This window comes from Panthera uncia, chromosome D1, assembly GCF_023721935.1.
Source record: "Panthera uncia isolate 11264 chromosome D1, Puncia_PCG_1.0, whole genome shotgun sequence".
NCBI lineage: Eukaryota > Metazoa > Chordata > Mammalia > Carnivora > Felidae > Panthera > Panthera uncia.
In genome coordinates, this window is record NC_064808.1 from 15,757,877 (window position 1) to 15,780,925 (window position 23,049).

A 23,049-nucleotide genomic window follows, 5' to 3' on the forward strand; every position below is an offset into this window, starting at 1 on the left:
CCCCTCCTTACTTTTCAATCTCAAAAGTGTCTATGGAGATCCCTCAAGCTCAGTGATTCCTTCCTCATCTGTGTCGATATACTGGTGGGCCCATTGAAGACAGTCTTCGTTTCTGTTACAGTTTAAAAAAAAAAAATCTCTAGAGCATTTCTTTTTGATTCATTCTTAGAACTTCCATCTCTCTGCTTGCATTTCCCATCTGTTCTTGCATGCTGTCTATTTCATCCACTAGAGCTCTTAGCATATTAATCGTGGTTGTTTTAAATTCCCAGTCTGATAATTCCAGCATCCCTACCACCATTGAGTCTGGTTCATGTTCTATCTGATGCATGTTCTATCTCTTCAAGCTGTGTTTTTTGCTTTTTAGTATGCCTTGTAATTTTTTTTCTCGATGGCTGGACATAATGTAAGAGGTAAAAGGAACTGTGGTATGTAGCTGTGGGAGGAGGAAAGTGTTCTAAAGTTCTGTGATTAGGTCTTAGTCTTTTATTGAGCTTGTACCTTTAGACTGAATTTTACAAGTGCTTCTTAGCCCCTCACTGCCTTAAGTAGGACAGGATGGCTAGAGGGCTGGAGTTGAGTATTTCCCTTCCTATGTGTTGGTTAGGCTCTTGGAAAATCTCCCATAGTTTAGGCTCTAGTAAAACAGTTTCTCTTGAGGGAAAGCCTCGTTCAGAAGAACACAATAGTCTGGCATATATCAGATGTTTTTTTCCTTAACCCATTCCAGAAGGTGGAGGGAATTTTTCTCCAACATTTACTATGAGAACCTGGTTGAATTCCTGGAGGTAAAACTCACAAAAGTGTGGGTACCCCTCAGAGACATGGTCCCCCTGGAGTTTTTAACTTTCAGACTTGTCCACACAGAGCCTCCAGCAGTTTGTCAAAGTATAGGTTTTCCTACCTGAGCACTGGTTCCCATAAGGTTTCTGCTGGTGATCTCTGCTCTGATGAGTTGTGATTATATTTTTTTCACCTGTATGTCTCCCCAAATTTTGGCAGCAGTGGTTTGTCCTGAGACCTTATTTCTCTGACAGATCTAAGAAGGATCATTGCTTTTTCAATTTATTCAGCTTTTTACTGATTGTTAAGACAGAGTGGCAACTTCCAAGCTCTTTACATGCTGGGCCAGAAACTAGAAGATTCACATGGATTTATGCTATAGTTCCCTAACCAGTTTTCTTCTTCTGCTCTTGTCCACCACACAGCAGCTCAAATTAGCTTTCAAAATTTAATTAGATTGTTACTTTCCTGCTCAGAACCTTCCAGTGGCTCCCCATCTCACTCAGAGTAAAAGCCGAAGTATCAGGCCCTATGTATTGGCCCCATCTCCAATACTCTGTTCTGACGTCCATCTTCTCTCCAGCTACAGACTCACCTCCTACCGTCCTGGCCACCTTGGACTATCCAGTTGTTCTCTCATGACCAGGCCTTTGCACTTGCTATCCCCTCTGTCTGGAATAGTCTTCCCTCAGACATCTGGCTAGTCCAGTTCTTCCCTTCTTTTATCTCTTGGTTCAAATGTTTCCATCAGAGCGAGGCTTTCCCTGATCATCCTATAGATTACAATGGTTCTTCCCCAATCACCTGCTGGCCTCCTGCCATGCTTTATTTTCTCCATAGCATTGATCACTATGTGATATGCCATACATTTTACTTTTGTGTTGTTGTTTATAAAATGTAAAGTCCATGAGGGCAAGGTTTTTAAATCTATATTGGTCACTATTATATGACCAGTGCCTAAAATAATACCTGGCATTTAATAAGTCCTCAATAAATATTTGTTGAATGGATTATTACCATGCTTGTAAAGATGAAGCAAGGGACGTGGCTAGAGTTCAAACTCAGGTCTTCATGACTCAACGCTCGTGTTCTGAGTGACTATGCTACATTGCCACTCAATTCTGTGTTGAATATTGAATATCTGATGCGTTCTTCCAAATGGCTATTTCCTACACCCTGGCAGTTTTCTATTTCTTGGCTCTCACTGGAGTTGATTTTTCTGAGTTAGTAAGAACTCTCTATGAACTGCATCCTAATATTTCCTCAAGATCATTGCATTGCAAAGTAGGTTGAAATAAGACTGCCCACTGCATTACCTGCAGGGCTATCTCTCCTTCATCTGGCTTCACTGCAGCGCATCTGCCAGCTAAGGTCAGAACCGCACTGCTTCTGGCCAAACACAATCTCAGGTTAAGTAGTTGATATGATGCAATCTGTAAAATAAATTATAAAAACCCAGACAGACCAGTAACAGTCCTTCAAGTTTGCATGTTTAACAACCTTCAAAGTGCCTTGAAGTACATTATCTGTTTTGATGTTTATAATGACCTGCTGGATAGATCACTGCTTATCTCATTGCTTAGATGGAGAAACAAAGGTCACAATTAGTAGCAGTGCTGGAACAAGACCTTGGGTCTTCTGACCCCAAAAGCCCAATTTCTTCTCCAACCGAGTTTTCTTCAGCTGGTTTATGCCCAGCTTCGGTTTACAGTTCTGCCAACTTTTATTCATACATAGCACCTGGAATCTAAGTGAATTATGTAAGTGGGGGAGAAAATGGGGGTGTTTTAGACACGTGTAAGTTTTGGCTACACTATCCAACTTTTCGGTCTACTATTCTGCTTCCTTCTTTTGGTAACAAAGCCATTTTCAGTTTGGTACAATTACTTGTGTCCCATTGGTTGCAGTCTCAGTTGGGCTATCAATCAAGTTGGCAAAGGAGAGGGCATTTTGCTCAAGCCAAGCCAATCAGATTCAAGGACTTGGGATCTTCACCAGAATGGCATAAAGATAAAATAATGTTGTGAAAGAAGCAGGTAACAGTGTTCTAACAAGATGGTTGATTGGCTCCTACTCCAGGATGTCATGGCTGTCATTGTTCCCAGCTCCACCAGCCTCATTGTTAGCTGTCTCTTGATTATGTGAGCTGGTCTCATCCTCCCAATACACCCCCTTGCCGAAGTTAGCCAAGGTTTATTTCTGTTGCTTGCAACCAAATAATCCTGCCTAGAGTAGGGAGGAATTGTGGGAAGGCTGGCCTCCTCCATCAAGACTGGGACCCTCCTCCTCAAGATGAACTAGGGTTAGTCAGTAAGTGCACTGTGGTTCTTTTCTTGGTCAATGGATTAGTGAGTGCCTTCTCACCTGGGACCTCACAGCCTGGCAAGGGCCTGAAGCAAATGAAAGGGCAGGTTGGGGAGAGATGTGAGTGGAGCTTTGGGGTATTCCTCAAGGACTTGGGGAGAGAGAGCAAGGAGGCTCAGGGTGTCTTAATGCAGCTACAGGAGTTGTCCAGGCAGGAAGAATGACACCCAAACTTGGAGAACAACTTTTGCTTTGCTGAGAAACTTTTGTGATACCCAGGGCTTCAGTAGCATGTTCTCATGTGCCTGTTTCCATATTTTAGATAAATGGCAAAATTGTTAGACAATTGTCATGGAGTAGAGAGTGGCACTGGTAGATTAAAGGAGGATTCATTGCTGCTACCTCCAACACACAGAGAGCAGAGATATTTCTCTTAGGCACCCCCTGGCCACTTGCTGCTTCTCTACCTTTCGGCCCTCCCACTGGTTCTTTTTTTTTTTAATTTTTTAATGTTTATTTATTTTTGAGACAGAAAGAGAGAGACAGAGCACAAGCAGGGGAGGGGCAGAGAGAGAGGGAGACACAGAATTCAAAGCAGGCTCCAGGCTTTGAGCTGTCAGCATAGAGCCTGATGTGGGACTCGAACCCACGAAGTGCAAGATCATGACCTGGGCCAAAGCTGGACACTTAACCGACTGAGCCACCCAGGCGCCTCTTTCCCCACTGGTTCTGATGCCCACCACACATCTTCTCTGCTATGGACAGAGTATGTTGAATTTCCCTTTGCTCATTCTTATGAGTCAGATTTAAAGCACTAAATTGTCTCTTCCAGGCACTCCTTGCTATTTGTTGGAAAGACACTGTACTCTGAGAGCCCACTGCATGCCAGGCATGGTGGTCAGTGTTTTTACATAAAATATATGAAGTTATTTAACTCTCACAGCAACTTTGTGAGGTAAAAATATTACCCCTGTTGGGGTGCCTGGCTGGCTCAGTCAGGAGAGTGTGCAGCTCTTGATCTCAGGGTGTGAGTTTAAGCCCCACTCTGGGTGTAGAGATTACTTAAGTAAATAAACTTAAAAAACATAAGGAGCTCTCCAGTGCTCAACACTTAAAAGATATATTATCTCTGTTTATAGATGAGGAAATCAAAGCAATGAGAAGTTAACTAACTTGTCTAAGATCACATAAGTAAAAAGTGTCAGAGCCTGGCCTTAAACCCAGATGTGACCAATTTCAAAGCTCTTCAGGAGTCTGGATGTTTAGTCCTACCTTTGCTACTTTTCAGCTCTGTGACTAGATCCACAAATAAATCTCTTAGGTCCTAGAATCATTTATGAGTAAAATAATGGTAGACGTTGGAGATGGAGATTGGTTTTATATCCTGTGCCAACTCTGGTTAATTGCTTAGTGGTGGTCAGGAGGATGTGCTGAGAGAGATCCAGAGACTATGCTAAGTTCCTGGGGAGAGAGTTCTGTGATCACTTGGTGATGTCTGCCATGGGCCTGGAAATGGAGAGAGAAGGTATTCAGGTTGCTTATTAGCCATTCCTGGCCTAAGTGATCATGAGGAAATTTAGGCTGTTAAATGTTATAGCTCCTTGATTTAAACATCCTGAACTTTAAAGTTTATTTATTTATTTTTTGCAATTGCTGCACCCATCATGGGGCTCAAACTCAAGACCACAAGATCAAGAGTTGCATGCTTTTCCAACTGAGCCAGCCAGGCACTCCTAAAATCCTGAACTTTAAAAATAAGCCCATCCCGACTAGGTTCTTTCCTGTCCTCTTTTGGTCTTTCCTCTCTTGTGTCTTCTCAGTTTTCTACAACTGTCCAAAACCCATTGTCATCGATTCACTGCCAGTTGTGAAAGTATCTCCTTCCCCTAGCCTGGGCAGCGTAAGTGTATCTGTTATCTATTGCTATATAATCAACCATGCCAAAGATTAATGGCTTACAACAGAAGTGATATATTTCTCATGATTCAGTGGCCTGATTGGGTAGCTCTGCCCCACATGTTGCTAGTGAGGGTCACTTGTGTGGTTGACCACCGAATGTGGTTGAGAACTTGACTGGGCACCTCGCTTCTCCATATGTGGCCTTATGCATTTCCATGTGGTCTCTCTCTCTCCAGCAGGATAGTTTGCTGGACTATCTTCCCACATGGCAGCTGCATTCCAGGAAGGAGCATTCCAAGAGGACAAGCCCTGACATGCAAGCACTTATCAAGCCTCTGCTTGTGTCACACTTGCTAATGTCAAAGGCTCTGGATAAGTATAGAGTCAGTGTGGTATTACTGTGAAGGTATTACTCAAGGGCTCAACTACCAAGAGGCATGGCTCATTGGGGGCTGCCAATGTAACAATCTGTCATAATAAAGCAATTTCAATATTCCTAGGAATTCTTACCATGCATTTAAGTAATCACGAAGCACTTATTGATATATTAAGTGCTAATTTATAAGGTAGAAGACATAATCCTTGTCTTTGTGGAGTTTCCCATTCAGTAGATAATATGGAACATACTCTGAAAAAATGAAGCAATATAAGTTAGAGGGAATGGATTCCAACATACTGTTGTGTGTTCCAAAATTTTACTGTGGATCAGTTATTTGGAATATTTTGTATATAAACAAAATGGCTGGGCCACAAAAAACCTATTTAACCCATAATGCAGATAAATCCTGGTAGAGCTTCCTGAACTTCACATGTTTATGCACCAAGTTCATGATTTTTGCTATCAACATATACACTGGAACTGTTACTTCATATTTTCCTTTGATACAACTTACTTTTTAAGACCTAATTTTATTTTATTTATTATTTAATTTTAATTTTAAATTTATTTTTGAAAGAGAGAGAGAGTGAGAGCACAAATGGGGGACTGGCGGAGAGAGGGGGAGAGGGGAGAGAGAGAAAGAGAGAGAGAGAGAGAGAGAGAGAGAGAGAGAGAGAGAGAGAAAGAGAATCCCAAGCAAGCTCCACATTGTCAGCACAGAGTCCTACTCAGGGATTGAACTTACAGACCTTGAAATCATGATCTGAGCCAAAATCAAGAGTTGGACGCTTAGTTGACTAAGCCACCCAGGTGCCCCCCCCCCAATTTCCTTTTTAAATAAAATTTTATATCACCGCTATAAAAGCAAAACGAATACTATTTTCCATAAATATAAGAACATTATAAATAAATAAAATGGTAATATACATAAAAGTAAATTCAGTTAAAATGAAAAATAGTGATAACACCAAATGCTTTTGAGATCAGTCATACATTGCTGGTACAAATATAAAATGGTAAAGTCACTCTGGAAGATAGTTTGCCAGTTCCTTTCAAAACCGAAAATCCACTGTATAACCTAGCAATTATACTTGTGGGCATTTAACTTGTGGGCATTTAAGGAAGACTTATTTTCATGCAGGAATTTGTACATGAACATTCATATGTTCATGTATTGGTAATAGCTGTATTTGTAATAGCCAAAAAGCTGGAAACTACCCAAATGTCCTTCAGTAAGTGAATGATCAAACCAGTTGTGGTACATCCATACAATGGAATACTACTCAGTAGTAAAAAGAATGAACTGATAAATACAACTTGGAGGAACCCGAAAGAAATCATACTGAGAGAAAAAAGCCAATCCCAAAGGTTACATACTGTATGATTCCATCGATATAATGGTTTTTGAAATGACAAAATTTTAGAAATGAAAAACAGAGTTTAGGGATGGGAAAAAGAGCCTGTTTGTGCCCATAAAGGGTTAACATAAAGGATTCTTGAGGTGATGGTTCAGTTGAGTATCTTGATTGTGGTGGTGGTTATGCAAGACTGCATAATGGTAAAATTATCATTTTTATAATAAAATCATGGCTTTATCATATCTCACACACACATGAGTGCGTATAAAGCTGATGAAATCTGAATAAGCTCTATGGATTTTACTAAAACCAATTTCTTGGTTTTGCTATGGTACTATTGTATGTAAGATGTTAATGTTGGTGAAGATTTGGAGTAGGATCCATGGGGCTTTCCTGTCCATTTCCTTGCAACCTCCTGTGAATCTGAAGTTATTTCAAAATAAAGAGTAAAATAGGGGCACCTAAGTGGCTCAGTGGGTTGAGCATCCAACTCTTGATTTTGGCTGGGGTCATGATCTCACACTTTGTGAGATGGAGCCCTGCTCCCGGCTCTGCGCTGACAGCAGGGAGCCTGTTTGGGATTCTCTCTCTCTTCCTCTCTCTCTCTGCCCCTCCAAATCTCTCATGCTCTCTCTCTCTCTCAAAATAAACAAACATTTATTTAAAAAAATTATTTCAATGTTTATTTTTGAGAGAGAGACAGAGACAGAGCATGAGCAGGGGAGGGGCAGAGAGAGAGAGAGGGAGACACAGAATCTGTAGCAGGCTCCAGGATCTGAGCTGTCAGCACAGACCTGACTTGGGGCTTGAACCCACGAACCATGAGATCATGGCCTGAGTTGAAGTTGGACACTTAACTGACTGAACCACGCAGGAGCCCCAAATAAATAAACATTTTAAAAAAATAAAAAAAAAGTAAAACAAAAGTTAATTCACAACAAATAAAAGGTGTTTGTCAGGATACTTCCTAAAATACCTAAAGTCACTTCAAACATTACCAGTGGTACATGGATCCCACAGTGGAAGATTCTGATCTGAGGAAATAATAGAACTAACCTAGGTTTAAGGAATGAGGGCAGGACGCTACACAATATTGGTGACAGTAGCAACAATAAGCACTTAAACAGTGCTTACTCTGTGTCAGGCACTATTCTAAACCCTTTCCAGATACTAATTCATTTAATTCCTACAGTGACTCTGGGTAGAAGTGTTACGTTCCATGGGAGACAGACATTGAAGCAGAGATTTACTTGCAGGAAATGGGAGTGCTCTCAGGAGCACCTGTGAAGGGTGTCAGACACCCTTAAACAGAGGGAGTGGAACTATTACAACAGAGGTGTCGGCAGATTGTGGGGGTGGTGCTGGAGCTGGGATGGCCCTGCAGAGTTGTCACAGTTAAGAAAAGGGAGCTGAATTATTTTACCTCCCATTAGCAAGTCACTAGATGCAGGCTGCCTGTAGGGAGAGGACATAAATTTGAGCAAAGCAGCTTCCTTTGATGGAGGACAGTGCCTGGAGAGGAACTGAACTGTGAGTGGTCAGCAACCAACACTCAGCCCTGAACGGGAAAGGGTCATATGTCTCATACAGTCCACCCCTTGTGCTCAGATCTACTTGCTTAATATAGTAGGTTTGCCTCCTCAGAAGCTTTCCAGGAGTCTCTTTCTGGGAAAACATAGGTGAGAAAGTTTGTAGGACAAAAAACTGCTCTGACTCTCCAGACTGCTACTTATATTCCTTGCTGCCTCCTTTCTATGCATTCCAGATTCCCCTCACTCTCAGCACCTCTGCTGGTTTAGGCAGCTTATTTGGCCTCAGGCTGTGGTTGCTGCATTTGTCCATTTACTATTGATGTTGGACATAGAGTTTGAAGAGACATAGAGTGTGTCCCAGTGATCATCTGGTGTCAAATATCTTCTTTGCTTTCATTCTACAGTAGCAGTCCCTTTTGTTGGTAACCTCCTTTTGATGGTAAGTGTCAATTGCCCCTTCCAATATGATGATCCCTTTCTTGCCCCCTGGTCTGTTGGCACAAGAAACTTAAAGTGATAGGGTAGCCTAACATTTAATTGGATTACTGCATCCTTGATAGAAGGGACCTTCTAAGAACCAAGACCCCTAGGCTCCTAGAGTTGAGGTCACTGGGACTAATGATAAGCAGAGCCACTCCTACTTCTTGCTCCCCAGACCCACATATTCTACCTACTTGGGACATAGCACCATATAATGGTCATTGATTTAGGGTGTAAATTATATCCTGGAAGATGGTATGCCATCTTCACAGGGCATTTTCTCCAAGCTGTACCTTAGCTGTGCTTTCAAAAGGCCACTCCATTACTCCGTGAGGCCAGAAGCTTCTGGGTGGTGCAGTATATCATGGACCAGGGGATCCTGTGATCATACATCTACAGCCATACCTCCTTCATGGGCTCTTTGGTGTCATACAACATTATGTGAGATGCTGTTCCAGTGTATCAAACATTCTGTAAACTCTCAGAAAGTGGTGTTCCTTGAGGCCTTGTAGTCAGACACATTCATGCATGGAATATTTGTTAATTCTAGTCAGCTTCCCCTATCAGAGTGGAAGGATTATAAAGTAATCAGTTTTCCATCAAGTTCTGGAAGGATGGGGCCACGTAAGGTGCCCAGTGTTGGTCTCTATTGATGGTAGGTTGATGTTTGGCAGTAGCCGTAGTGAGGTTGGCCTGGCTGTGGGCTCATGCACAGCTTCTGTCCCTGCCATTATGGCTACTCTGTTCATGCCAGTATTGGGGTGGCTAGTGGTAGAGGCTAGCTGACATCAACTACCTGTGAAATTCTGCCTACTTGATTGTTTGGTGTCCTTTACATGGTGGATGACCTGTGATGGCTGTTAACATGCAGCAAGGTCTTCACACTTCATGCACAGTCTCACAGGTTCATCTACCTACCACTTTCCTAGATCAGTTTGTTCCTAATCTTCCAATCTTTTTCCTTCCAGACCCTTGACCAACTAATCAAGCCAGTCACATCTGCCTATGAGTCACTATGTAGTCTAAATCTAAGGCCATTTTTCTTTGTACACGGTGAAGGACTGGGTGCACCATCCAAAGTCTGTACCTGGGCACCTGGCTGGCTCAGTTGGTGGAGCATGCAACTCTCGATCTCAGGGTTGTAAGGTCAAACCCCACGTTGGATGTAGAGATTACTTAAAAATAAAGTCTTAAAAAATAATAAAACTCTGCATTGAAGGATTTCCCTTTCACTGTTACCTTTCAGTACCACCACCTTCCCCCACCCCTCACTGAGTGGGGCTATATGCAGCCATGGTCCATTTCACTTCGCACCCACATACTGAGCTGACTCATCTGTGACCCACGCTCAGCCTTTTCCCTTTGTCATCTGCTGACCATAAATGATTCCCCATGTGGCCATTGGTGTGAACTGAGGGAGAGGTACTGGTGCAAAAGTGGGAAGTGACATGGGAGACCGAGCCACCTACTCATGCAGCTTACTTATTCTCTCATGCTCTGCCCAGGCTTGATCCTGGATACCACCTCCATCTAATGACGGAGAGCTCTGAACCCAAATGACTTTATGATTTGGTGAGTCTGATACACCCAGCTTGTGATGGAGATCTCTGGCTTCACGGTCACTTAATGTCCCATAATCAAGTGCTCTGTGTCTACCAGGGCTCAGTAGAACACAGGTTGCTGTTTTCTGAATAGGATATACAATCCTCTGTTATAGATGGCTTGACCTTGATCCAGAATATTAGGGATCTACTTTGTGACTCTTTTTGGGACATGCCATACACTCCATGCAGTGTCTTTTCCCATCATAGATGCCTGTGATGGGTCACTTGCACCATAGCCTGCACCTGCTGAAGAGCCCTTTCTTGGTCTGGGCTCTGCTAAGAGCTGACAGTCTTCTTTGTCACTAAGTAAACGGGTTGCCACAATGTCTTCAAGTATGGAAAATGTTATCTCCAGAACCTGACAATGTCTATGTCAGATTGTGGCAGGCAGCCTCTAAGGTGGTCCCCAATGACCCCTGCCTCTGGCACTACACCCACTCATGTATTCTCTCCTTGAGTGTGGACTGGACCTAGTGGTTTGCTGCTAATGCATAGAAAATGGCAGATGGGATGGGATGGCACATCCGAGATTAGGGCACAAAAAGGCTATGACTTCTGTCTTGGGAGACTCCCTGGTGCCCTCCCACTCTCATTCCCTGCCTTCCTCCTTCCCTTCTATCACCAGCTGCTATGTTGAGAGGATAATCAGGACACAGGGAGAGAGGTACAAAGGCCTACCAGCAATTGCAGGGATGAGCTTGGAAAAGGATCTTCTAAGGCCTGCAAAAGTCATGAGAATGAGCTTGGACAGATGCTCCAATCTTAGCTAAACCTCGAGATGACTACAGTCCTGACCAGTCTTGCCTGCAGCCTCATGAGAATCTCAGGGTCCCATTCTTTCTAATCAGGCTATCCACCTTGGCATAGCAGAGTTTCTGGAGTTGAGAATTCAATCTTCTTTGGAGTCCTGTTCTTCTTATAATTAAGTACTGGGCTTGATCCTTCATTTTCTCTGCCCTCCAGTGCAGGAGATGAGAGTCTTTCTATATGCTGTCAAAGATGGCTTCAAGCTCTTACTCTCTGACTTATATTGGTGATTAATCATTCTGGACCTTTTAGCGTCTTTCTTCAATGAATCAATCCCCTACCACCCCTAGCAACAGCCATCTCATTCTACAGTCTTTACCAATAGTACTTACCAGAACCTCTGAAATGCTTGATATGCTGCATCCCACGGCATCGGTGTCCACCTGTGTCCCATCCCAGGTCACTGCCAGTGAAAGTTCTAGCAATTGCACTCTAGCCACCTGCCAGGTTTCTCAGTGTTCCACCTGCCATCAGTAATGGGGTCCTCAGAGCCAGTCAGCTAGCAAGCAATTCTGCTCCAAAATCCCAGTTTTGAGACTGCTTTCCTAGACCAACCACCTGTTGTAGGTCAGGTTTCCTGGGAAACAGACTCTGAAGCGGAGATCTGCATGCAGGCAGTTTATTGAGGGGTAGTCTGGGGAACAGCACCTGTGAGGGAAAGGAAAGGGAGCTGGAGTGGGCAGAGAGAGAAGCTGGCCTCTCATGCAGTCACAGCAGGGACATCAGTGGATTTTATAGGGAGGTCAGAAGCGGGGATGCCCCTTTGGAGTTGCCTAGTCAAGGCAAGGAGACCAGGCTTTTATAACCTCTATTGCCCCATCACTGGAAGCAGACTGCACAAGGGAGGGGACATAATCTTGCACAGTGCAGCTTCTTTTGGTTGAGGTCGGTTCCTGGGAGGGACTCAGTGTGAGCAGTCAACGGCTATCATTCCTGTAGCTGGGGAGTAAATGTCTCAGTCTTGAAGGGGGATTACTGTGGCACACCACCATATCCATTCCAGAAGGTACTAGGTCAAAGGTAAAGGGTTGCTACCTCCCTTTTACAGATGAGTAAAATTGAGGCACGGAGCAGATAAGTAACTTGCCCAGCCAGGAATTAACAGAGCCAGAGCCCATGCTCTTAAACACCATGCTCTATGCCTTTCTAGGAGGAGGGGGAGGGAGAGAATCCTTCCCCCATTCCTGGGATCATGGCCAAGCCAAGTTAGAAATGCAAAATCTGCTTTCGATATTCCCCAATCTCCATTTTGGTGGCTTTCTCTCACTTCTCAGAGTGTCTTTCCCAGACCTTGAAGTCAAGGGAAGAACATTCCAGGCTTGGGAGTGGAGGAAATGGTATTGTCTGGGTGGGTGTAGGTATGACCAATATGGAGGCAATGAATAGGTTGATTTGGCTATTGGAAAAAAAAAATTTATTTGTACAGGCAAGTAGGGAGAGATAAAGGACTAAAGGCCACCACAGAGGCCTTAACAGTCAAGCTGAGGAATTTGAACATCACTTTGTGAAGTGGCAAGGGAGGGGAGGGTCTGAACAGAGGCGGGTGGGTGGGAATGACGTGCAAAGGGTTGTTTGAGGAAGATTTAATGTGTCCCCAGGGCCAAGGATGAACTGGCAGAAACAGAGACTGGAGGGAAATCTGCTAGGAGGCTGTGAAGAGGCCAGAGGAAGTAGAGACAGGGAGGATGGAAAAGAAAGGCAGCGGGATAGGCTTCACGAAGGAAGCATGTCAGGATTCTGAGTATGTTAGAGGTGATTGTCTTAGAAGGTACCAGCAAGGACAGCGGGACTTCAGGTGTGCTAAGCAAAGGGTCCTAGAGCAAAGCTCCAGAAATCTGAAAGCCTCTGGGTTTTCCATGGTAAAGGCCATAGAAAGTGCTTTCCCACAGTGGAAGTCTGAATATCCACATGACAGCTAACATCAAGAGAACACGAGGCATGCGGGCAGAGGAGAGAGTATTTGTCAGTCTGAGTAAAGATTTTATTTGACAACCGATGGGATGCTCGCTGTATGCCAGGCACTGTTCTTTTCAAGAAGAGCAGCTCATTGGGGCGCCTGGGTGGCGCAGTCGGTTAAGCGTCCGACTTCAGCCAGGTCACGATCTCACGGTCCATGAGTTCGAGCCCCGCGTCAGGCTCTGGGCTGATGGCTCGGAGCCTGGAGCCTGTTTCCGATTCTGTGTCTCCCTCTCTCTCTGCCCCTCCCCCGTTCATGCTCTGTCTCTCTCTGTCCCAAAAATAAATAAAAAACGTTGAAAAAAAAATTTTAAAAAAAGAATAGCAGCTCACTTGGAGCCCCTGGGTGGCTCAGTCGGTTAAGCATCCGACTTTAGCTCAGGTCATGATCTCACGGCTTGTGGGTTCGAGCCCCGCGTCAGGCTCTGCGCGGACAGCTCAGAGTCTGGAGCCTGCTTCGGATTCTGTGTCTCCCTCTCTCTCCCTGCCCCTCTCCCGCTTGTGCTCGTTCGCCTCCCCCCTTCAAAATAAATAAATAAACATTAAAAAAAAGAATAACATCTCACTTAATCACTTTTGACCGTTACAACCCTATGAGGTAGGTGCTATCATTATCTCCATTTTACAGATGAGAAAACTGAGGCATGGAGAGGTTAAGTCATTAGTCCAGGCTTATCCAGGAAATGGAGGATCTGGGATTCAAACCCAGACAATGCCTCCGTATTCCATGCTCTTAGCCACTGTGTTCTCCTCGTGGCACTTCATGATTAATCATGATAAATCTTAAAGTGGGAATAAAAAAGATAATCACCAGTTTACTGGTATGTGCAGTGAGACTCTTAAAATCCCCGGGATTTCTCATTTTTGTTTTAGAGCTGACTACTTCCCCACTTTGACCTCATCTTACCTTCTCTGTCAGATCCTCAATTCATAAATATGTCTTGGGAAGCCATGCCCATTACTAGATCATAGGTAGACAGTGAGTCAGGACAGCCCGAAGTGATCTCATACATTGGCAATGACAGAAGGGGTTTGGCATCCTTTGTTTATTTGCGATGGTCATTGATTCTTCACCAGGTGCTTCTTTCATATATACAGCAAACGACTACCCGGTATCTACTCTGCACATACAGTGGGGTTGAAAGTTAGAGATATGGGCATGCATTAAGACATGGCCCCTGACTCTGAGGGACTTGTATCTTCTGTTGCCTCCCTGAGCTCTCCAACCCAGAATTCTAAGAGCAACTAACAGTCAGGGATGCAGAAGAACATTCCTTGGCTGTAGGAAGCAGTGAGGGGTGGAGGTTGGCTGGATGGGTGTAAGGCGACTTGAAGCAGTTACTCTGCAAGGGCAAGTGATGCATGCCAGAGTCTTGTCCTGATCCCCTTCTTTCCGACCTGACCCTCAGATGCTTGTCAGCTATATTCTCACAGTCTTGGAAGAAGCTCAGGGGGCCCATTTTATTGATGTTTTGCTGCATCAATGAAAGAGGCGGCTTGCTCCATGTAGGTGGAATTCTCTGTCCTCCAATTCCATCAATTTCATTTCTACAAAAGATGTTTGATAGATAAAAGAATACATACAGTGTATACCTAAGATACAAAGCATAAGAATAAAATGAACGTTTGTAAACTGCCCAACGTAATAACATTTCCAATTCTGTTAGCTACCTGTGCACTTCTCGGTCCCACCCTCTGCCCCTGCCCTCAGAGGTACCCACTGTCCTGAATTTTGTGTTTATCATTCCCTTTCTTTTTTAGGATAGTTTCATCACATGCGTGCACCCCTGAACAACGTAGTGTTTAGTTTTGCTTGATTTATTTAGCTTTTAAAAAATGGTTTCATTCAATATAGAGTTGACTGTGATTTGCTTTGTCCACTCCACATTGTATTTCTAAGATTCATCCAAATGGCTCATTTTCACAGCTGTTTATTAATTCATTCAATAAATATTGATTGGGCCCCTGTAATATTCTATTAGGTGAATATATCACTATTTGTTTAGCTTCCTGTTGATGGATGTTTGGGTTGTATTCTTTTTTTTTTTTTTTTTTTTTTTTTTTTTTGGTTTCTATGAATAATACTACTGGGAATATTCTTTCACATAGCTCTGGATACATATGCGCAAGGATTTCTCAAGAGCACTGGTTTTCCAACTGAGATTCATGATCTTTAGTAGGCTGTGAAATCAATTTAATAGACTCAACCAGGATTTTTTTTTAAGTGAAAGAGAGCTATAACTACTTTAGTGCATTTCATGTGAGGTATTGCTTCATGAAGCTTCCGTTTCAGTTATGTTTGTGTGTCCCAGACTGTGATGTGAAGAATTTTCTTACTGTGGGCTTTTAGAAAAGTTTGGAAGCCTTTACTCCAGGGTGGTGTCTCTTGAACCGTCTATGGGTAAATTGAAATTTTTTTCCCCCGTCTGTTACAGACTGGCACTTATGTACAATACCATAACAATACCGTAAACGTGATTACTTGGAAAATGAAATTTTATTATATCGAACAGACATTTTTCAATAAACATGGTGTGGCAATTATTCACAATAGACAAAAGGTGGAAACAATCCCAAGTGTTCATTGATGGCTGAGTGGATAAATGAAAAGTGTATACATTCAGTGGACTATGGTTCAACCTTAAAAAGGAAGGAAATCCTAACACGTGCTCAAGGATGAACCTTGAAGACATTATGTTAAGTGAAATAATCCAGTCACAAAAGGACAAATACTCTCTGATTCCACTCGGGTGAGGTGCCTAGAGTAGTCAAATTCATAGAGACCATAGTAGGAATGGTCGCTAGGAGCTGAGGAGGCGGGGAGAATGAGGAATTCTTGTTTAATGGGCATCGAATTGCAGTTCGGGAAGATCAAAAAAGTTTAAGAGATGGATGGTGGTGATGGTTGGACAACACTGTAAATGTGCTTAATGCCACTGAACTATATGTAGCATAAAAATGGTTTCAATGGTCAGTTTTTATGTTATGTATATTTTACCGTGATAAAAAAAATGTCTGAAAAATCAATATAAGGTGGCAGCATCAGGTTGCTATTAAATCTTCTAAGTGCTTACTTCCAGTTTTGGTACGTGTCTCGTGATGGCTTATAACAGATCTTTTGACACCGGTTTGTGGACTGCACTTTGAGTGGCAGTGTTCCGGGGTATAAACCTAAGAACGGAGAAACTGAGATGTAGGCTAGGCACATGTTCACCTTTACAAGACAACCACCTTTACAAATTGTTTTCGAAAGAGGGAAATAATTTACACTTCCATCAGCAGGTGTATTAAGAGTTTCCTGTACTCCTCATCCTTACTGATACTTGGTATTGTCAGAATTTTTTTTTTTCTTTTCAAATTTCTATTGAAATTCTTGTTAGTTAACATGCAGTGCAGCATTGGTTTCAGGAGTAGAATTCAGTGACGCATCACTTACAGACAACACCCAGTGCTCATCACAAGTGCCCTCCTTAATCCCCATCCCCCATCTAGCCCATCCCCTACCCACCTCCCTCCCTAAACCCTCAGTTTTTTTCTCTATCCTTAAGAGTCTCCCATGGTTTGTTTCCCCCTCTTTTTTTTTTTCTCCAGTATTGTTAGAATTCTTAATGTTTGCCAATCTGGTGAGTGCAAAATAGTATCTCATTTTGGTCTTATTTTGCATTTCCCTGATTATTCATAAATTCAAGCATTTTTTTGTATGTTTATTGACAAGTTGTGTTTTTTTCTTTTCTTTCTGAAATGCCTTGTGCCTTTTGCTGATTTTTATATTGGATTGTTGGTATTTTTATTATTGAGTTGTAAGCGTTTGTTTAGTCAACACATATTTATCGAGCACCTGCTATGTGCTCTCTTCTATATGCTGGGAACACAACAGTGAACAAAATAGACCAAAATTCCTGGTCTCATTTCAGAGTTTATAGTCTGCTGGGGAGAAGGGGAGATAGGCAATCAAATTATTTAGTCACATATATAGTATGTATGGTAATGATAAGTGTTATGGCTAAAAATAAGACAGGAAAGGACAATAGGCAGGGCCAGGGCGGGTGGTGAGCTTGCAATTTTTTAAACAGTGGTCAGGGAAGGTTTTATTAAGAACATGACATTTGAGTAAAGGTTCTGAAAGAGACAAGGAAATGAGCATGCAGACAGCTATAGGAAAAGTTTCTTATAGATTCATTGGTCAGTTATATGCATTACAGACATCCTCTCCCAGTTTGTGGCTTGCCTTCTCACTTTCTTTAAGCTATATTTTGATGAAAGAAGGTCTTATTTTTAATATGGTCTAAGATATCCGTCTTTTATTTTATGGTTAGTGTATTTTATACCTTGTATAAGAAATCCTTCTCTTTCTTGATCTCATAAAGAAACTCTGTTTTCTTCTAAAAATTTAAAAATGTTGGAGCACCTGGGTGGCTCAGTTGGTTAAGCGTCTGACTCTTGGTTTCGGCTCAGGTCATGATCTCCCACATGAACTCTTCGTGAGTTCAAGCCCTGTGTCAGACTCCGTGCTGGCAGCGTGGAGCCTGCTTTGGATTCTCTCTCTCTCTCTCTCTCTCTCTCTCTCTCTCCCTCCCCCACTCACACTGTCTCTGTCTCTTTCAAGATAGATAAATTAAAAAATTTTTAGAAGTGTTGCCTTGTATGTTTTGCTTTTAATTTACACAGGATTCATTTTTGGATATGGTGTGAGATAGGATCCATTCCCCACCCACGCACCCACGAACAATAAATTGTGGGCACCATTTAATGGATAATTTATCCTTTCTCTGGTGGTCTGCTGTGCCCTCTCTGTCATAAATCAAGCTTCCATATACCTGTAGGTCTGCTTTGGAGTATTTTGTTTAATTCCCTTGAAAAATTTGTCTGTCTTTGTATCTATACCACACTGTATTACTTACTATGGCTTTATATTATGTTTTTATATGTAGTAGAAAAGATCCCTCCCTCTTATTCTTTGTTCAAGGATATCTTGACTACTCTTAGCACTCGACCCTTCTATGTAAATTTTAGAATTAGCTTGTCAGGTTACTTGCAAACTTCCTCTTGAGATAAGGACTTGAGATGACTCAATAGATCACTTGAAAGAGAATCGATGTCATTTTCATATTATGACTTTTATCCATGAATATGGCTCATCTCTCCATTCACTTAAGTCTTATCCAATGTCTTTCAATGAAGTTAATTTTTTTTATTTTTGTTTAAAAAAATTTTTTTTACCATTTCATTTAATTTATTTTTTAAATTTATGTCCAAGTTAGTTAGCATATAGTGCAACAGTGATTTCAGGAGTAGATTCCTTAGTGCCTCTTACCCATTTAGCCCATACCCCCTCCCACAATCCCTCCAGTAACTCTCTGTTGTTCTCCATACTTAAGAGTCTCTTATGTTTTGTCCCCCTCCCTGTCTTTATATTATTTTTGCTTCCCTTCCCTTATGTTTATCTGTTTTGTATCTTAAAGTTCTTATATGAGTGAAGTCATATGATATTTGTCTTTCTCTGACTGAGTAATTTTGCTTAGCATAATACCCTCTAGTTATATCCATGTAGTTGCAAATGGCAAGATTTCATTCTTTTTGATTGCCGAGTAATACTCCATTGTATATATGTACCATATCTTCTTTATCCATTCATCCATCGATGGACATTTGGGCTCTTTCCATACTTTGGCTATTGTTGATCGTGCCACTATAAACATTGGGGTGCATGTGCCCTGAAGTTAATTTTTTTTATAAAGGTCTTCCATACCTTACATCATGTTTATTTCTAAGTACCTTAATTTTGGTTGCTGTTATAATTAGTATGTTTAAATTTTTTTTAAGTTTATTTATTTATTTTGAGAGAGGCAGAGACAGTGAAGTGGGGGAGGGGAAGAGAAAGAGGGAGACAGAGAATCCCTAGCAGGCTCCGTACTGCTAGCACAGAAGTTGACATGGGGCTTGAACTCATAAAGCCATGAGATCATGACCTGAGCTGAAACCAAGAGTCAGATACCCAACTGATTGAACAAACCAGGCACCCCTATAGTTAGCATCTTTTGAAACTATGCTTTCTAACTGTTTATTGCTGGCGTTTAGAAATGCAATTGATTTCTGTTATCCACCCACCTTGTTAAACTTTTAAGAATTAATTCCAGCAATTTATCTATAAAGTCTTCTGTGTTTTCTAGTGAAATAGTAAACTTGTAACTATATTATCTATAATAATGTCAGTCTTGTTTTTTCTTTTCTGAAACTTATACATTTTTTTTTTCTTTTCTTATTGCACTGGATAGGGTCTCAAGTACAATGCTGGAAAGAAGAATTGATGCAGACATTTTTGTCTTGTTCCTGATTTTTAAAGACCTTCTAACATTTCACCTTGGAGAATGATGTTTGAAGAATGACGTTTGCTGTAATTATTTGGTTAAAAAAAACTCTATCAGGTAGGAAGTTTCATTATGAATTGATGCTGTATTTTAGCAAATGTTTTTTTTCTACACTTGTTTAGATAATAATAAAGTTTCATTCATTATCCATTAATGTGGTGAATTACATTATAGCTTTTCCAATGTGAAATCACTCTTGCATTCTTAGGATCAACCCAGCTTGATCATGATGTATTATATTTTTTACACATTGCTGAACTCAATTTGTAGGATTTTTGCATCTATGTGAATGAATGAAATTGGTCTCTAATTTTCTTGACCAGTTTAATTTTTTTTTTTATCTTCCTCCAACAGATCTGTCACTGTAGCTAAGTATATACAAATTAGAAGGTCACCTCATGGCTTTTCTATCCCTAACACCAATGCACTGATGCCTGAGTACCAACCACAGTCAAGGCCAAACACAGGCTCTGGAGGTCAACGGTAGGCTGGAAGAAGGCCTGGCTGGTTGTCAATCCACATCCCCTTTCTCCCGTCTTGATTACCAGCCTGTGATCTACCTTGAGGGTGCGGACCACATCTTTTCATCTCTCTATCCCAAGGGTCCAGCACAATGCCTGCAGAGTAGCTGCTCATAAACACTTGTGAAACAGAGTTTACCGAACCCAGTAGTGAGCTCTTCTTGGTTCATTTGACCTGATCTTAAAAACTGTTTCTTCATTGTGGTCTTGAGCCTTTTGGTGCACACATTGCATGCATATTCTCTGTGTCCCAGGACGGACAGTGGTTGGTTTGCAGATAAGAATTGTGTCTACAAGGAATTTCTTTTGACTTCCCAATTTCAGAGCCTGCCCTACCCAGAGCCCCGAGTCCCCTGAGTCTTGTCCCATCTGAGTGTTCATCCACATTCTTCCTCACACGTTGGAACTCTAAGTAGGCCTCATTCTTTAAAGTTTCCAGGTGAGCCATGCTTCTGACCCATACCTTTGCCTGGCATGCCCTCTCTCCAACCCTTCTTCTCATGAGCCCCTTCTCTGTTTTTCACACTGTACTCAATTGTCAAATCCTTGCTGAAGCCTCTTTCCACTCTCCTCTTCCTCAACCCCTTGCGGTCAGTCTTCCATCCTCTGTTCTCCTCAGATGTTGTATATACACCTTAAAAATTTTTTTAGGGGTGCCTGGGTGGCTGAGTTGGTTAAGGGTCTGACTCTTGGTTTTGGCTCAGATCATGATCTTGCAATTGTGAGATTGAGCCCTGTGTGGGGCTTGGTGCTGATAGCATGGAACCTGCTTGGGATTCTCTCTCTCCCTCTCTCTCTGCCCCTCCCCACTGGGGCTCATTTGCCCCTCCTTCAAAATAAATAAATAAACATTAAAAATATTTACAAAAATTTTAATGTTTATTTTATTTTTGAGAGAGAGAGAGACAGAGCGTGAGCAGGGGAGGGGCAGAGAGAGAGGGAGACACAGAATCCGAAGCAGGTTCCAGGCTCTGAGCTGTCAGCACAGAACCCGACACGGGGCTCCAACTCACGACCTGGGAGTTCATGACCTGAGCCAAAGTTGGACGCTTAACTGACTGAGTCACCCAGGTGCCCCTGAAAAAATATTTTTTTAACCCTGAAATACTGAAGTGTGTATTTCTTGAGATCAGGACATTTCTCTTACAGGGCTGCAATACAATTGTCAAAGTCAGGATATTTCACTTGGCTACAAATACATTATCTAATCCACAGTTTATTTAGAAATTGCATCCATTATCCCTTTCTTTAACTTGATTGTAACAATTGTCACATAGTTTTACAGATATTTGTTCACGTTTGTCTGCCTCCTGTGCACTCACACGCATACAATAACCCTGTGAGTTTGGGCTTCTATCTTTTATCCCAGCTCCAGTAAGGTGCCTTGTAAGTTTTGTTTTCTGTGTGCGTGTGTGTGTGTGTGTGTGTGTGTGTGCGCACATGGGTGTACATGTTTAATTAGTTAACCAAGTTATATGGCTTGTCTTCAGTTCCTCTGGTCTTCCCAGGATGGTCCTCCCTCCTACAGACCTGTGTCTTCTTGTTCTCTCTCCTTTCTCTCTAAACCCTTCCACTAGCCTTATTTCTGAGCCTTCATTTATACTAACTAGTAAATGACTCATAGTGGCTTGCAGTGTCCCTCTTCCTAGGGGTAGATACTGAGGGATAAAAAAACAATCACTACACCCCTCCTGTCTTCAAGGACCTCCATTTCTTATGTCCTGTGTATTTTTGTTTCTCCTGCAGAGGCCAGTTTGGTCAGTCTGTGCTTGGTGACTGCTGGTTTGATGAATGAATGCAAGCATGCAGAGATGGCCCCTGAGAGCCCAGGTGCAACCACTCTCCAGTCGGGCCACTTGGTCACATAATCAATGGCTGGACACAATGTTTCAAACCAGGGTATTCTATTACTTTCCTTTACCTCATTTAAATTAAAAAAAAATTTTTTTAAATGTTTATTTATTTTTGAGAGACAGAGTGAGCCGGTGGGGGGGTGGGGGGGGGGCGGGGGGAGAAGAGGGAGAGACAGAGACAGAGAGAGCACAAGTTGAGGAGGGGCAGAGAGAGAGGGAGACAGAAGACAAAGCAGGCTCCAGGCCCTGAGTTGTCAGCACAGAATCCAACGAGGGGCTCGAACTCAAGAAACCCAAGATCATGACCTAAGCCGAAGTTGGACACTTAACCGACTGAGCCACCCAGGCGCCCCCGCTTTGGCTCATTTAAAGTCAACAGGCTGTTCTGAGAAGCATGTCAGACTAAAAATTTGGACTGCCCATTTTACGAGGGGAAAAAAATCACTAAGAGGCCAAGGAGAGAAATTGAAAAAACACTGAAATGCTCCTCATGAGGGTTGTCACTATTTTAAAATGCTCAACGTCTTAGCTGGCCTCATTTGTCCTTTAAGTGCTTGGAGCTCCATGGGGAGAAAATTCACCCAGAATCTGTAGTCAGATTCCCTGCCCTCAGTATGCTCATCACTTATACCAAGTGGCTTGCCCTAGGCCTCTCATTATTCTTTGAGTCTTTCTATCTTCCCATTGTTTTTATATTTATTTAGTTGCGCTGTGATGATAAACCTTTGTGGCACACCAATGATATGCATGACGATGCAAGAAACTTGAAATTAGGTCCCAGAAGGCTTGTAACACAACCTCCACTGGGTTTCTCTGTTTTTCCACCTCTATTGCTTTTTGTCCATCTCCCCTCCCACCCTGGGCTCAGTGCATTCACAAGGAACTACCCTTCACCTGCTCTCTTCACATTGCCAAGTTCTAGACTCTCCCCCAAATCCACATTTCAGCCTTTGACCTCCTATACCACCTGTCCTGTTTTCCTCATTTAGGGATTTCAGGACAAGGACCTGCTCTTCAAAGGTTGGGGCAAATGGTTTGATCCCAGTGGAAAGCAGACAAAGACCTTGGTCTTCTATCCTCTTCTGGGTATCAGGGCCCAGGCATTTCTAAGGCAATTTTAGGGGTTTCTAAAAACACACACACACACACACACAAAACAAAAACAAACAAAAAAAGAAACCACACATAGGCAGAAGTTTCCAGAG

The 23,049-nt window shown here is 42.4% G+C and overlaps 1 long non-coding RNA gene across 1 annotated transcript in view; it reads left to right on the top strand.

Moving 5' to 3' along the window:
• The window catches only part of LOC125934170 (uncharacterized), a 73,338-nt gene extending 51,423 nt beyond the window's left edge, over positions 1-21,915 (top strand). The window contains exons 5-7 of the long non-coding RNA XR_007461257.1: positions 19,378-19,527; positions 20,316-20,430; positions 21,738-21,915. This is a non-coding gene — a long non-coding RNA (uncharacterized LOC125934170). The remainder of the gene's footprint in view (positions 1-19,377; positions 19,528-20,315; positions 20,431-21,737) is intronic.
• The last annotated feature ends 1,134 nt before the right edge of the window (positions 21,916-23,049 follow it).